This window comes from Panulirus ornatus, chromosome 38 (genome assembly GCF_036320965.1).
Source record: "Panulirus ornatus isolate Po-2019 chromosome 38, ASM3632096v1, whole genome shotgun sequence".
Classification (NCBI taxonomy): Eukaryota; Metazoa; Arthropoda; class Malacostraca; order Decapoda; family Palinuridae; genus Panulirus; species Panulirus ornatus.
The window spans coordinates 10210197-10225196 of NC_092261.1; the positions used below are offsets into that span (position 1 = coordinate 10210197).

Consider the following 15000-nt stretch of genomic DNA (forward strand, 5'->3'; position numbering starts at 1 on the left):
CCAAAAACAAAAAACCCAGGCTTAAGTCCGCCCCCTTCCCCCTTTCTCAAAATAACTTGGGGCATAATGGCCAAGATCTCCGCGAGAAATTCTAATGTTCTTTCGGACAATTGCTTCAGGCGAGGCTGTGCAAACACAGCCACGGGAGTTATGTGCCACCTACTTGGCGCTGTATGTTGTCATAACGCCTATGTAACTCGGGTAAATAATGCTAATTATCGAAATTACTGTTTGCTTTAATGAAAGTTTCAACGACGCGATGGTCATCTCGAAACCCATTCAAAATACGAATTCTCATTACATTTCCAATACTGTCATGACTACAGCATTATATTAGCATAATTATGCATGCAAATTGCTAAATGATACGAAATCTGCCAAATAGATTTTAAAAGAGACTGCCGTTCTCAGGTGTGTGTACAATGAGGACCTAAAAAAACAATTACTAGAAAATATATAAAGTCAAGCGAAAGGTGCTTCTTCGTTTCGGAAACCCCCCACGGTCCCCATTGAAACCAAAGCTTCAGATTCCCCATTGAAACCAATCCTTCACTTTAAAAAGGAAATAAATGAAATACGTCCCTTTCCGTCGGCCTTAAATCAGTTATGGCATCGGTGGCGATAATGATGCAGTCATTATCTCGCCGAGAGAACTGATCATCCGAAACAAGGTTCAATCTTGGCCCTAGTGGTTCGAATAGCAGGAGAACGAGGCGTCTTAACCAAGATTGTCTTACGATCATATACCTGCCGAAGGGTAGTATTGCCTGAACCTATCCAACACGGTGTTGAAAGAAGGATCGAATCAGATTAATCTCACAAAAATAAACATTCCCGAGGTAAAACGTAGGATCGAATCAAGTTAATCTCACAAAATAACATTCCCGAGTTAAATCGTCGGATATTGAACTCAATTTGAGCTCAATTTATCTCCTTTTTTCCTTTTTTTTTTTTGCACCAGAATACTCTTTTCTTGCCAACAAAGTAATTTAATCAATAAACACAATCCTTTTAAAACTTTCACGGGAAAGAAAGAAAAAAAAAAGAAAAACGGGGAATTGTGTGCGAGTTTCAGTTATGGGATTCTCAATAAAAGAAAAAATAAAATGCTGAACAAAGGTTTTGATAGTAAAATATCAAAGTAAGGGGATATAGACATGAAAAAAAAAGTATACAGGGGTTCGAGTGGAGGTAGGTAAAAAAAAAAAAAAAAATGAATCCAAGGTAAAGGGGGCAAATAGAAAATTCACAGAGAGTTGAACCTGAACAAAGACCAGATCAATAAGAGACTCTCGAAACTACTCTTTGATACGAACTTATTGAAATCAGGACCCGTGTGTGTATCTGCAGCCAAGTGTAATGAAATCTATCACCTGACCTTGAGTGTCCAACGAACACGTTCAGAAATCTGAGACTCTTGTCGTGTTGGCCATCTATCTATCTATATATCTATTCATCAAATGCTTAAACGCACGTCTTCCTTGCTTTCAAGGGTCATATATAAGCACTTCGAGAGCGTTTATGGTTCTCTGAATTATCTTTTGAACTCGACCAGAAGGCGACCAAGATTTTCCTATGGGGGGGGGGGATAACTTGACTTTAATGGCCTATAATGATCCAGACCATCGATAGACCTAAAAAGCAAAATAACTCATAATGACTATTTGCTATGTATGGTTTTAACTTCACTGACGAGCGTAGCCTCTTAACGAGAAAGCCCCCTAGGGATGTCCATGGAGTTGATGAGCTACCCTGGTCCATTACGTATGAGACATTTATATGCAAGTCACATACAGACTAAAATGCGACGTAATACCTAAAATCCTGATAATCGTAAGACATAATGATGACAATACACTGTTGAAGAAATGGGGGGGGAGAGCATTTAACGACATACGTAATCAACAAGAACAGGCCAGCATTTGCAAGCGAATGTATCGTTTGAATACATCTCTGTACCAAGATTATCAAGACCAGTTACAGAATATATATATATATATATATATATATATATATATATATATATATATATATATATATATATATATATATATATACATATCTTTCTTTTCTTTTAAACTATTTGCCATTTCCCGCGTTCGCGAGGTAGCGTTAAGAACAGAGGACTGGGCCTTTGTGGAATATCCTCACCGGGCCCCCCTCTGTTCCTTCTTTTGGAAAATTTAAAAAAAAACGAGAGGGGAGAATTTCTAGCCCCCCGCTCCCTCCCCTTTTAGTCGCCTTCTACGACAAGCAGGGAATACGTGGGAAGTATTCTTAATCCCATATCCCCAGGGATAATATATATATATATATATATATATATATATACTTTATGAATGAACTTTGACTCTTCTAAATATGGCTTAAAAATCTAAGTAACCAATTTGATGTACGTATAAAGTAAAATACACCAAGAAGACATAAACACCGGCTGAAAATGGCAAAGTAACAAAAGAGAAATATAAAAAACTTTGACACCTTAACAGAATAATGAATGTGACCTAAATCACAAATTCCACCTGAGCACTGTTTGGGGCTTATGGAAAAAGTCTTTATGCGAGGTATTTTGTCTCAAGTGATGGCGAATGTAAGGAGCAGCTGCACAGGATACATGCTTTTGTGTTGTCTGACCCAAAAACGAAGGCCCAGATGCATTCAGCCATGGGACATGACCATCATTGTATCCCGTCAATGAACCGAAAAATGAAGATTCACCTCGTGATTGCTGCCCAGACAAAACTCGGCTTGTTGACTGGCAATAGGATTTTAGAAAGCATGGTTATCTGAGCTATGACCTCATAAAGACAGAGAGAGGGAAAAAAAAAAAAGGCCTACATTAAAAATCCCAATTCAAAGGCCATTAGGCGTACGGGATCAAAGCACGCGACCAGAAACAAAGGAATGGAGCAGAGTTGTTGACTGTCGAAAAGGAGAAATAAGACCGGGAAAATTGTATGGAAATAGGAATATCAGCACGAATGACATGAAGGCAAACGACAAAGACAATGGTATCTTCCTCAATCAAAAAGTCGTCATCGTTTAAGACCATCATCAAACTACCGGTTCGTTAATGATCTTCATGGCCGTTGGTACAATCTGGCCCAATGGCATGCGAGAACATCGTTTTCCAAGCACACTCGTTTTCCTTTTTTCCAGTCTCCCTTTCGGGAAACATAAAGAGTCATTTTAACATCCATTAACGTCCCGTCAACGAGACCAGTTTGTTCCACAAACTAAAGCCCTTCTCCTCTCTCTACGTTACCTGATTTACCTGACCTGTTTGCGCTTCAGCTCACAGTGTGCTTCAATATTCCTGGAACGCTCGCCTCATCCACTGCTCTTAGGTCTGTGAAACAAGAGGGCTAAGTTTACACGCATATAGAGGCTTATACGATTTACTCAGGTGTGTTCACTAAACCTACGCAACATTCAAAGACGGTATGAGGGAGAAAGGATGAGAGACATGACCATGAGGCTCCTAGCTAATAAACAACTGCTTGAAGATATGTCATATTTTCCACTCCCAACTTCCCCAGCCACTATGGGAAACACTGTGCTTGGTCGCTAGTTAAACACGTCACCTCGCCAACACACTCTGCTAGGCCAGGAGTTAAGGTCGCCTGGACCACACACTCCTCATCTGGACAACAATAACCGCTCCTTCAACCAAGTTACTCCTGATTCAATGACGTTCTAATAGGATTTTGTCTCCGATTGTCTGAAATGAGGCCACCTCACCTACTCTCGCATATATGTGAACTTGTGAACTCACACACACACACACACACACACACACACACACACACACACACACACACACACACACAAAACAACAGAGTGTCCAAGTCCTACACTGGGCCCAAACTAGATCATGTTCCTCAGATTTGGTCATCGCAATTTAAGAAGGACGATGAGCTAATCGAGAAGGTCCAGAAGGAGCAAACAAAGGTGGTGCCACAACCACGACAGCTAAGTTACAATGAGGAGGTGGATGGCATATTTCTCTCCGTCGAGGAAGAGAGAAGAGTAGAGAGGGGTTGGATCACCACGCTCATCAGTTTGATACGATCACCCGTGAACGGTTCCTTGAAGGAGGCCATAACATAAAATCAAGCAAGAAACGTCTGTCTGAAAAAAAAATATAAAGCAATACACTTTTATAGAAGATGAGTTGTGGATAACTGGAATAAACTAATTAATGAAACTGTGAATGATGCAAGCAAATAAATTCATTTTTAATAGGCTGTATGCTGACAAAGTTCAAGAATGGGTCTCCAAAGTGCACAAGTTCCTCCCCGTACAGTACATATAGGTAATCACACACACACACACACACACACACACACACACACACACACACAAAGAAGGGGAGGGCCTGGACAGCTCAAGAGTTGGTGTCACACATGGTTCACGAAACTCAACCCGAGTGAACATAATAGCTGTATGACTGTGCGAACAAAATTCAAGGTAATGGAGGACCCATCGAACCTAGACCTCCCTCCCGGTACAGTACGAGTAATTACAAAAAACAATTACAATCGCACGCAAAAACGAATATGTTCACCCACATGCAGACGCCTCAATGAATAAATATAAGCCAAGTATATTTCCTCATTTACATTACAATTATCATACCTCCAGCACAACGTATTGAGTCTAGAGATAATTCCGTATAAAATACTCTCAAAGTTGTCGCATTCGCTGATGGTTGACTTTTGCTGCTTTGCTTGGGAAAGGGGTAAGGGAGCGTGACCAAACTACGCCTAGAGAGGCTCTGATTAATAGCGTTGGGGGGGCAGCCATTGTGAGGTTACAATTGATAGCTCGCTCTATATATACATATTGTTGACGAAAGGGGCACACACGACGGTGAGGAGGGAGGAGAAGGAGGAGGAGGAGGAGGAGGAGGAGGAGGAGGAGGAGGAGGAGGAGAGGGAAGCTTGGATGTGACCTATGATAATGACGCCACCAGGAACTGGGGTGGTGCCTGGGGGGTCATTTCAGGTCACCCTACCCTTCCCCTGCCTCCAAACCACCCCCTCCCTCTCTCTCCCCCCAGAGCGTCGTAAATATTGATTATTGTTCATCGGTTCCCAAAATCGTCGCTACGTGCTAATTGGATCGGTCGGTTGGTTCGTGTGTGTGTGTGTGTGTGTGTGTGAAGAGGGGAGGAGGAGGAGGGTGGGAAGGAGGGGGTTTGAAGCTTAAGCGTGGCAGCAGCAGAAGCTTATGAGGTTTATAAGCTGGGAGTCATCATACCTCACTGGTCAAAAAGAAAAAAGGAAAAAAAAAAAGCTTTTTTTTCCTCCATATAAAAAAAAAAAATCTTTTAAAATCTCTTAAAAACCCTCGCCATGGTTTACCTCACCTGCAGCCTGTCAGTGTTTCCAAAAAATCTATTATTATTTATTATCATTAAATATGAAGGTTACTTAATCAGTGATATTAATGAATACGTATTAAATGTCATTTATCCGTATAATGAGTTTTACATAAAGTGATTACTACATTACTTAATAATTTAGATTATATCAGTGATGATTTACGGTACAAAAAATTTTTTTCGAGCAATAATAACTTTCAAATACTTTAATTACCGGATTGTACACAATATAGTCCCCTCTCTTACATCAATTGCCAGCGTTCTTATATATACGGGAGTAAGCGACCTCCCACTTTATACAACTCTTTGCAAATACGAATCGTAAAACTCTTTTTAATCTTTTGGTCGCCATCTTCTTTAAAAAAGGAAAAAAAAATATATAGGATCATCAATGACGTAAGGTTCCATATATGTCTCTCTCTCTCTCTCTCTCTCTCTCTCTCTCTCTCTCTCTCTCTCTCTCTCTCTCTCTCTCTCTCTCTCTGGGGTAGTACATAATACCCAAGTGCCATCGAGTGAGGACAAACCCGTCAGGACCATTCCCAGTGATGCCCACCTCACTGTACGAAGACTCCGATAACCTGGATAAGATAACCCCGAGCGAGAGGAGGAGAGACGTGGCTGGAAATGTCAGTGTGGTGTTAGCGTCTGAGAATTACCCACGGTTCGAGGAGTGAGTGACACACACACACACACACACTCTCAAAAGGTCACCATCAACCCACCCACCCATCCTCACCCACACCACCAGTGCTGGAACTGCAAAGAAGAACCGAAGTGAGGGTAGAGGGAAAAGTGAGGGAAGACATATACATCACGCTATGTTGAAGGTACAACGGTAATGCTATCCACATAAAGGGGAGACATTTCTCTGGAAGTGAGGCTGCTTGACGGGGTACCAGGGATATGCCCCGACATTAAGTCTATTACACGATAAGTATCACGAAATGATCGGTACTCACAACGAATGACGTAGGGTGGAAGGAAGAGGGGGGGGGGAAAAAAGAGAGAATGTATGGCATAAGAAGCAAACGTTTGTGTATCTAAAGTTGTCAATATATTCTGCATAATGCAATGGAGACCAGAACATCCAATAAAGATCAAATTTAGGCCTGACGAAAGGAGTGAGGACTCTTAAGAATACATTAATAATGATGGTTACTAAGGACGGTCAGGACAATACAGTGTGATACATATATATGGCCATGAGACACTTCTACAAGAATGTAGTACAATCACAGCAGCAGACACTGCCAGGACGAATACCCTATGGCTTGTAGATGCACAGTGAGGAAGCTGTTGGTATGGGAAAGACGCTTAAAAAAAAAAAAAAGGGAATTCTTATGCCGCTAAGAGATAAGAGAAAAAAATAAATTGATGCCGTTAAGAGATGAGAAAAAAATAAATTGATGCCCCTAAGAGATAAGAGAAAAAAATAAATTGATGCCGCTAAGAGATGAGAGAAAAAAATAAACTGATGCCATTAAGAGATAAGAGAACAAAAACAATGTATTTGAAAAACTGATTAAGGGTATTGAGGATGGGTTTGAACTTCGCCTTCCACTAGTCAACTTGGGCAAACCGTTAGAACTCGGGGATAGACATTCTAATCTTAATTACCCTCCCGGAGCTACAATAATCTGTGTGCCCTTCAGTACTTTCTCAGCTAGGCTGGCCCCGCATTACACCTTACCTGTTATAGATGACACCGAAATATCAAATAGTCTACGCCAACTCCTGTACCTTTTCAGTCATGATCTTTTAAGATCTCATTTACATTCATAGCAATCATGGGTAATCCTCCAGTAGATGTCGTACATGCTCGCACTTCATGTAGTGAAACGCTGAATCACAATCATGACTTGTAAACTGGACACTGTTACTGAAGCAGCGTAGAGAAGAGAGAGAGAGAAAAAAAAAAAATTAAACTCAAAGCTTGACACAGCAGGTCAGTTTTCACTCATCTGTGTCACGAGTACTGTGTCACCTGTATGCAGCAACTGACTCAACTCCCAAGCTCCCCCTCCCCCCTTTCAAAGATTTATCCCTCTCTCCAAAACCCTCGTAATCACCTCCATCGCCATTCCACAGATTAAACAGCCATGGTGGCATCGCATCCCTCTGCCGCAGACTAACTTTCACCTGGAACCACTTACCTTCCTCTCCTCTTACACGCACACCCACGGTGTGCTCTCTCAGTAAACACTTCTCATTGCTTTCCTCCCACACCATACATTCGTAATATCCTTCACAAAGCATCCTTATCGACTCTACCACATGCTTTCCCTACAGTCATAAATGCCACGTACAAATCCTCCTACGTCTCAAAGTATTTCTCACGTATTTTCCAAAGTAAACTTCAGACCTCCCAAAAACTCTCTACTACCACTAAAACCACAATGCACCTCCCCAGTCTGATGCTCTGTAAGCCATTCCACCAATGTACAGGTGCCTCAACGTGAGCCACACACACAATGAAAATCCCAAATAACCAATCAGCAACACCATCATCCTCTTTCTCAAGACATTCAACCGCAACCCCATCTCCTGCAACCATTTTCTATCACACCACACACACACACATACATATATATATATATATATATATATATATATATATATATATATATATATATAATGTGAACTCTCCTTCCCTGCCAAAACGAGGTAGCACCGGGAAATGAATCCCTCGACAAAAATCTCCGCTTTGCTCCATCTGCACCTACTTTTACAAAGTGATAAAATAGGAGGGGGGGAATTCCAGCACTCCGTCCCAACCTTTCTTAGTCGCCTTCTAAAACATGCAAGAGATACGATGGTAGTATTCTATATTCCTTACCCTCCCCAGGAGCATATATATATATATATCTTTTCTTTTCTTTCATACTATTCGCCATTTCCCGCATTAGCGAGGTAGCGTTGAGAACAGAGGACTGGGCCCTTGAGGGAATATCCTCACCTGGGCCCCTTCTCTGTTCCCTCTTTTGGAAAATTAAAAAAAAAAGTGAGAGGGGAGGATTTCCAGCCCCCCGCTCCCTCCCCTTTTAGTCGCCTTCTACGACACGCAGGGAATACGTGGGAAGTATTCTTTCTCCCCTATCCCCAGGGATAATATATATATATATATATATATATATATATATATATATATATATATATATATATATATATATATATATATTCAATCATCAGCTGACAGACAATCATACATATCATATATGTATATATGATCATATCATCCTAAAGTTTTACGGTAAAATTCAAGGAAACTCGCGCATTCTTCTCTCTCAATATTCTCCCACAAAATTGGCCAATATGTGTAGTTTTTGTTGGAGGGAGGGAAAGATGGAGGTCTGAGGAAGCCGGTCTGGACCGGTTGTAAGAAAAAAAAAATAATGCTCATAAAGAATGAATGGAAGGAAACCTACACACCAGGAACTCCTGAATCTCGGACATTGCAGAACTTTTTCTCCTCTTAAGGATAGGCAAAATATCGAGTAATAAGACTGCTCAAGGTTCCTAGAATATCATCGCTACCTATACATATACATATATACATATATATATATATATATATATATATATATATATATATATATATATATACACTATAGACACAATCTTGCGTACAGTAAGTGCAGATAAAACCACAGTGCAGCAGCAATATCTTTCGTTTATTACATCATCAGGCAAACTAATATATATATATATATATATATATATATATATATATATATATATATATATATATATATATATATATATACAGTTCCAGAACGGAAACAAGGAAAAGTGGGATCATCTGAGCTGGTGAGACATACCTCGAATACGCTGTACTCTTTTCCATCCGATGACGGTAACAGATTTAAGACAAATGAATTACAGGGAAAGATTAGAAAGCCGTAAATCTGGCCAGCAAGGAAGAGAGAGGAGTGAGGAGTAACCTGATCACAACCTTTTGGTTTTTAAGCTACAATGACAGTGCAGACAGTGAACAGTTCTTAGGAAGACTTAGTTATTAGAAAACCAGAAATCAAGCAAGAAACTCGTTAAAAAAAGAACGCAAATATGTATGACTGATGAATGGAATAATCTGAAAGGGGATGTGGGAAGTGTGGCCAGCACATAGTCATTAAAATGCTGTATAGATGTAGAAAATACGTAACTATTTATGGGCCTTAACTGAAATACAGAGTAGAAAGTTCCAAACCTTCGAGGTGTAGGGGAAAAAAACAGATATCAAAATGGCCCACCTTGGAGTTGCCAACGTCATGTGACGCACCAGCTTGCCGAGCATTGTGTGATCTACCTAGTGGTGGGGGGCACACAAGTAGCCAGCTCTCAGACGCAAAAACCAAAGTAATATCCGTAGAAGAGGGAAAGCGAACCAACACCACGGCGCAAAGCAAGTATATAATTCATTATGACACTTATGTGGACTGGAATCATAAATGAACATAGTTGGGAAGTTTTGAGGGATTTTTTTTTTCCTAAAGTTTCAACTTGCGCAGAACCCTTCTTCAGAAAATCTGAGTAAGATAAACAGATAAAAAGTTTAGGGATCCTCGCAAGGCAATCCTACCTCCCCGTTCGTCGCCCCCAAGTTCTCCTCCGAATCCCCCTACACTACGCTATGACCACCAGTTTTACCGTTGATCCGTCCCGATGTATATGTGGGTGGCTTCCACGGCCTTTCTCATTACCTGGTGTCCTTTGCGCATCATCATAGCCTGCTGCCACTTTTTTTTTTCTTTAGGTGTCCATACTTGTATATGTGGATAGAAAGTGCTTTCAATGTCTTATCATGACATATACCTGTTTTAGGTTCGCCGATTCTTTTGGTCATACCATGCCACAGTACATGGCCGGGCATCCAGTACATGGTATGCGGTATACCATGTACTGGATGGTATATGGTATACCATCCAGTACATGGTATACCGTATACCACGCTATATTTTTTTTAGGCTCGTTGATTCTTTTGGTCATACCTCGCCACAGTACATGGACGGGCATCCAGTACATGGTACAGCGTATACCACGCTATCACTGATTCTTCTTCCATTTGTTTTCAGTACATCACCGATCTTCATCCCTGACGAAGTAGCAGCATCTATCCATATATGAGGCCTTCCTTGAATTGGGAATTTGTGTATTTCTTTTTTTCAAGTGTATTGCTCTCAACATTCTCTCTGCGCCTTTCAATTAGGCTACTGGACTTCTTCTTGACCTCAGAAAGAACCCGATCACTACTCCAGACTCTCTACTTTCGCTATGATCCGAAAGATAATGAATGAAATCAACCCTGCCGGTGGGTTTACGGTACACTGAGAACTATATACCCTGGTCAGATCACTATATCTAGTAATAGCAATGTCCCATTCTCCTCCTCTCCAAATACCAACGGTAAATCTCTGATGTTAGTTTCCCTTGGGAACTTAAGCTCTTGTGTCTTCCACCTGGCGCCTATGACTATGATTCTACAGTAGCTGTTTACTCCCAAAGACTCCACATGCAGACATGCAATGACAGCAATAAGGCTGGTGCCCATAGCCTAGGCCCCTGTGCTGTCTATACTCCACCTCGGTGAACATGAATGCCCCCAGATATGACACACACGAGGAACACCAGTTTCACACAGTGCGTCTGATTTCGGTAGCTCCTCATCCTGAATGCTTCCCAACGCCTTTCTAACCGCTTGCATAGCCCCTTCCACCGGCACGTTCGTAAATAAAGCTTGGACGTCGAAACTTGCAAGCTTCTTTATCTTCAAAATACGTCGTCGAGTTCGCCGTGCGCGCGCCACAGATGCACCTTCAAGCGTTAGAAAGTGGCCTGGCCATTTGCTCGGCCAACCTACGTTTTGCACTCCTTATAGCCAATGTGACGAGCCTCACTGGTATACTCGGTGTGTGAACTTCAGGCAGGTTCTTCATTCTTCGTGAGTGGCGGGGAGGGATTTCCTCGATTTTGCTCACCGGTTCCCCCCGTCCACTTTTGAACCTTTCAGCACACTTTTCGTCACATTCCTTTACGAAAATTTCCAACGGCCTATCCCAGCCCATCGCCTATCCCATAAGGTTCGTCAACGATGACATATCCATCACCACCACCATCCAGCAAGTACATCAGTTTTACTGACGATCTATTCCAGCCATCACAACCATTCCACCACCCTTCTCAGCCCTGTGTTATTACTAGTTCCTGGCCTTCACTCAAACCACTTACGGCTTTCCTATGAAGCCTGGGGAGTGCCCTTGGTTGGTTATTGGCCAGGGCCTTGTAACATGCTAAAATTCCTTGCAAGCCGAAACGTTGGGAGAACACCTCATCTGTGTTCACTTGCCATCTCAATCCACACACACTCACACACAAATACGTACATACATACATACATACATATATATATATATATATATATATATATATATATATATATATATATATATATATATATATATATATATATATATATATAACAGATACGTATCGTATTTAGGTGAGAAAGAATACTACCCAAGTATTTCCATCGTGTCATAGGATACGTCAAAGAGGGTTGGGAGGTGGGGGGCTGGATATCCTCTCCTCCTGTATTATAATTTTCCAAAAGAAGGAACGGAGGAACCAGCCTAGTTAAGAATGTTCCCCTCTAAGGTTCAATCACCTCTCTCTCTCTCTCTTTCCCAGGCGTTACCTCGCCCGCTCGAGAAATAGCGAGAAAATGTGAGGGGAAAAAAAGTCATTTTTTTTTCATCCTGTATCCCTGATTGGTCTTAGAATTAAAGTCTCACATAACGGGGTATTAATTTCCTCCAAGCTCTGAGAGAGAGAGAGAGAGAGAGAGAGAGAGAGAGAGAGAGAGAGAGAGAGAGAGAGAGAGAGAGCGAAACATGAGACAGTATCATACATATACAGCGTTCTCTCGCTAGATATCATCCCTGGAGTACTGAAATGTAGCGTTCGCTGCCATCCCAACCTTAGTTCTGATGAAGGGTGAGACAAGGGCTGTGAAAAAGTTAAGAGGGAATTCTCCTACCATGGCTCCAACGTCTGTGAAGCGACTGGAAAGAACATAAAAGTTTTTTTGTTTCCCTGACGTTAGATTTGCTTCATTTGAAGTCTTCTTTATAATCTCCATCGCTACTTAATCTTCTAGTCTCTAGTTCTTATATAGGCATATATATATATATATATATATATATATATATATATATATATATATATATATATATATATATATATTTTTTTTTTTTTTTTTTTTTTTTTTTTTTTTTTTTTTATACTTTGTCGCTGTCTCCCGCGTTTGCGAGGTAGCGCAAGGAAACAGACGAAAGAAATGGCCCCACCCCCCCCCCCCCATACACATGTACATACACACGTCCACACACGCAAATATACATACCTACACAGCTTTCCATGGTTTACCCCAGACGCTTCACATGCCTTGCTTCAATCCACTGACAGCACGTCAACCCCGGTATACCACATGAATCCAATTCACTCTATTTCTTGCCCTCCTTTCACCCTCCTGCATGTTCAGGCCCCGATCACACAAAATCTTTTTCACTCCATCTTTCCACCTCCAATTTGGTCTCCCTCTTCTCCTCGTTCCCTCCACCTCCGACACATATATCCTCTTGGTCAATCTCTCCTCACTCATTCTCTCCATGTGCCCAAACCATTTCAAAACACCCTCTTCTGCTCTCTCAACCACGCTCTTTTTATTTCCACACATCTCTCTTACCCTTACGTTACTTACTCGATCAAACCACCAGACTCCACAGTCGGCCCACACCCAACACAGACGTTCATCCCCTCCTCAGGGGTTGCTCAATAAGCGGGTGTGTGTGTGTGTGTGTGTGTGTGTGTGTGTGTGTGTGTGTGTGTGTGTGTGTGTGCATATAAGTGAAGACATGGTAGATATAAAAGGTTAAAAGAAGGGGCAACACGAGTGTACAACTCTCCCCGTAACATACAAAATTGTAATCACGAGGAATCATCATACATAAACAACCACATGCGTGCAAACACGCACAAACAAACAAAGGAAACAAGTCATGCACACTAACAGACGCATTCACGCCAGTCATATATGTTTACAATGTTCTATGTATGTATCGAGCTGCACAATATATATATATATATATATATATATATATATATATATATATATATACACAAAACTGCGAACTAACTATGACTCCAGTTTCTACGTTACACTTACGACACACATTTGTCGGATAATATGATAATCAATAAAAGCAGGAAGAACCATGCAACAGACTGTTTTACTCCACGAGATCTGCATCAACGAGAGGGACTTGCATCAACGAGGGAGACGTGCATCAACGAGACACACGTGCATCAACGAGACACACGTGCATCAACGAGACACACGTGCATCAACGAGACACACGTGCATCAACGAGGGAGACGTGCATCAACGAGAGAGACGTGTATCAACGAGAGGGACGTGCATCAACGAGGGAGACATGCATCAACGAGAGACACGTGCATGAACAAGAGGGACTTGCATGAACGAGAGGGACGTGCATCAACGAGGGGGACGTGCATCAACGAGAGAGACGTGCATCAACGAGAGACACGTGCATCAACGAGGGAGACGTGCATCAACGAGGGAGACGTGCATCAACGAGGGAGACGTGCATCAACGAGGGAGACGTGCATCAACGAGGGAGACGTGCATCAACGTCTTTCCACCTACCAACTTTCGCATTGTTCCCTGTGTAACCGACGCAACACCACCGCTCCTCCTCCTCCTCCTCCTCCTCCTCCTCCTGCTGCTGCAACTAAGTGCCTGCTTAAACTGTGGGTTCTGTCTTTAAGTAGTCTCCTGCCTTGACCGGAAGGGTACGGAGATTTCCCCTTATCTAGCTAACAGCTGACCTATCTTTCCCATCTAATGCCATCAATGCTTCGTTATCACGCCTTATATCTTGAACTACGTTCAATTACTTTCAACTAATTTCTTCTATTTTACTGGCGCGCTTTCAGACAACCGCATATACGATTATACAATATATATATATATATATATATATATATATATATATATATATATATATATATATATATATATATATATTAGGGACGTTATAAAGTATGCCTAAACCTTATACATTTCTGGCAAATCGCGTCTGTTATATTTCTAAGTGAATCACTTAACCACCCACAGTTCAGGCAAAAGGTCAATAGCTCCTTGAGCATTTTTTTTTTCTTCCTATTTTACAACACAGTGGATCAAGCAGGAATGGGGTTTATAGGGCACTGATGCACCGAGTAAAACATCAGAGCATTTAAAAAAAAAAAAAGAAGAAAGAAAAGAGAGAGAAAAAAAAGAACGAAAGAGGGCGAGCTTCCAAACAAGACACAATATGACGCTCACAAAACTGGAGAGAGAGAGAGAGAGAGAGAGAGAGAGAGAGAGAGAGAGAGAGAGAGAGAGAGAGAGAGAGAGAGAGAGAGAGAGAAAAGCACATCGCTTAAAGTTTATATAGCCGTGTAAACACAAGGACGGTTCCTGTGAGCACGCGGTGTTTGATCGTGCCTTTAAAACATGATACAAGCGTCATTATGCACACGGCCGTGGGGGT

At 41.5% G+C, this 15000-nt stretch overlaps 1 long non-coding RNA gene across 1 annotated transcript in view; it reads right to left on the reverse strand.

Annotated features, from left to right (window-relative positions):
- Positions 1-15000, reverse strand: part of LOC139760972 (uncharacterized) — a 281220-nt gene that overhangs the window by 264252 nt on the left and 1968 nt on the right. The gene's annotated exons all lie outside the window — the stretch shown is intronic.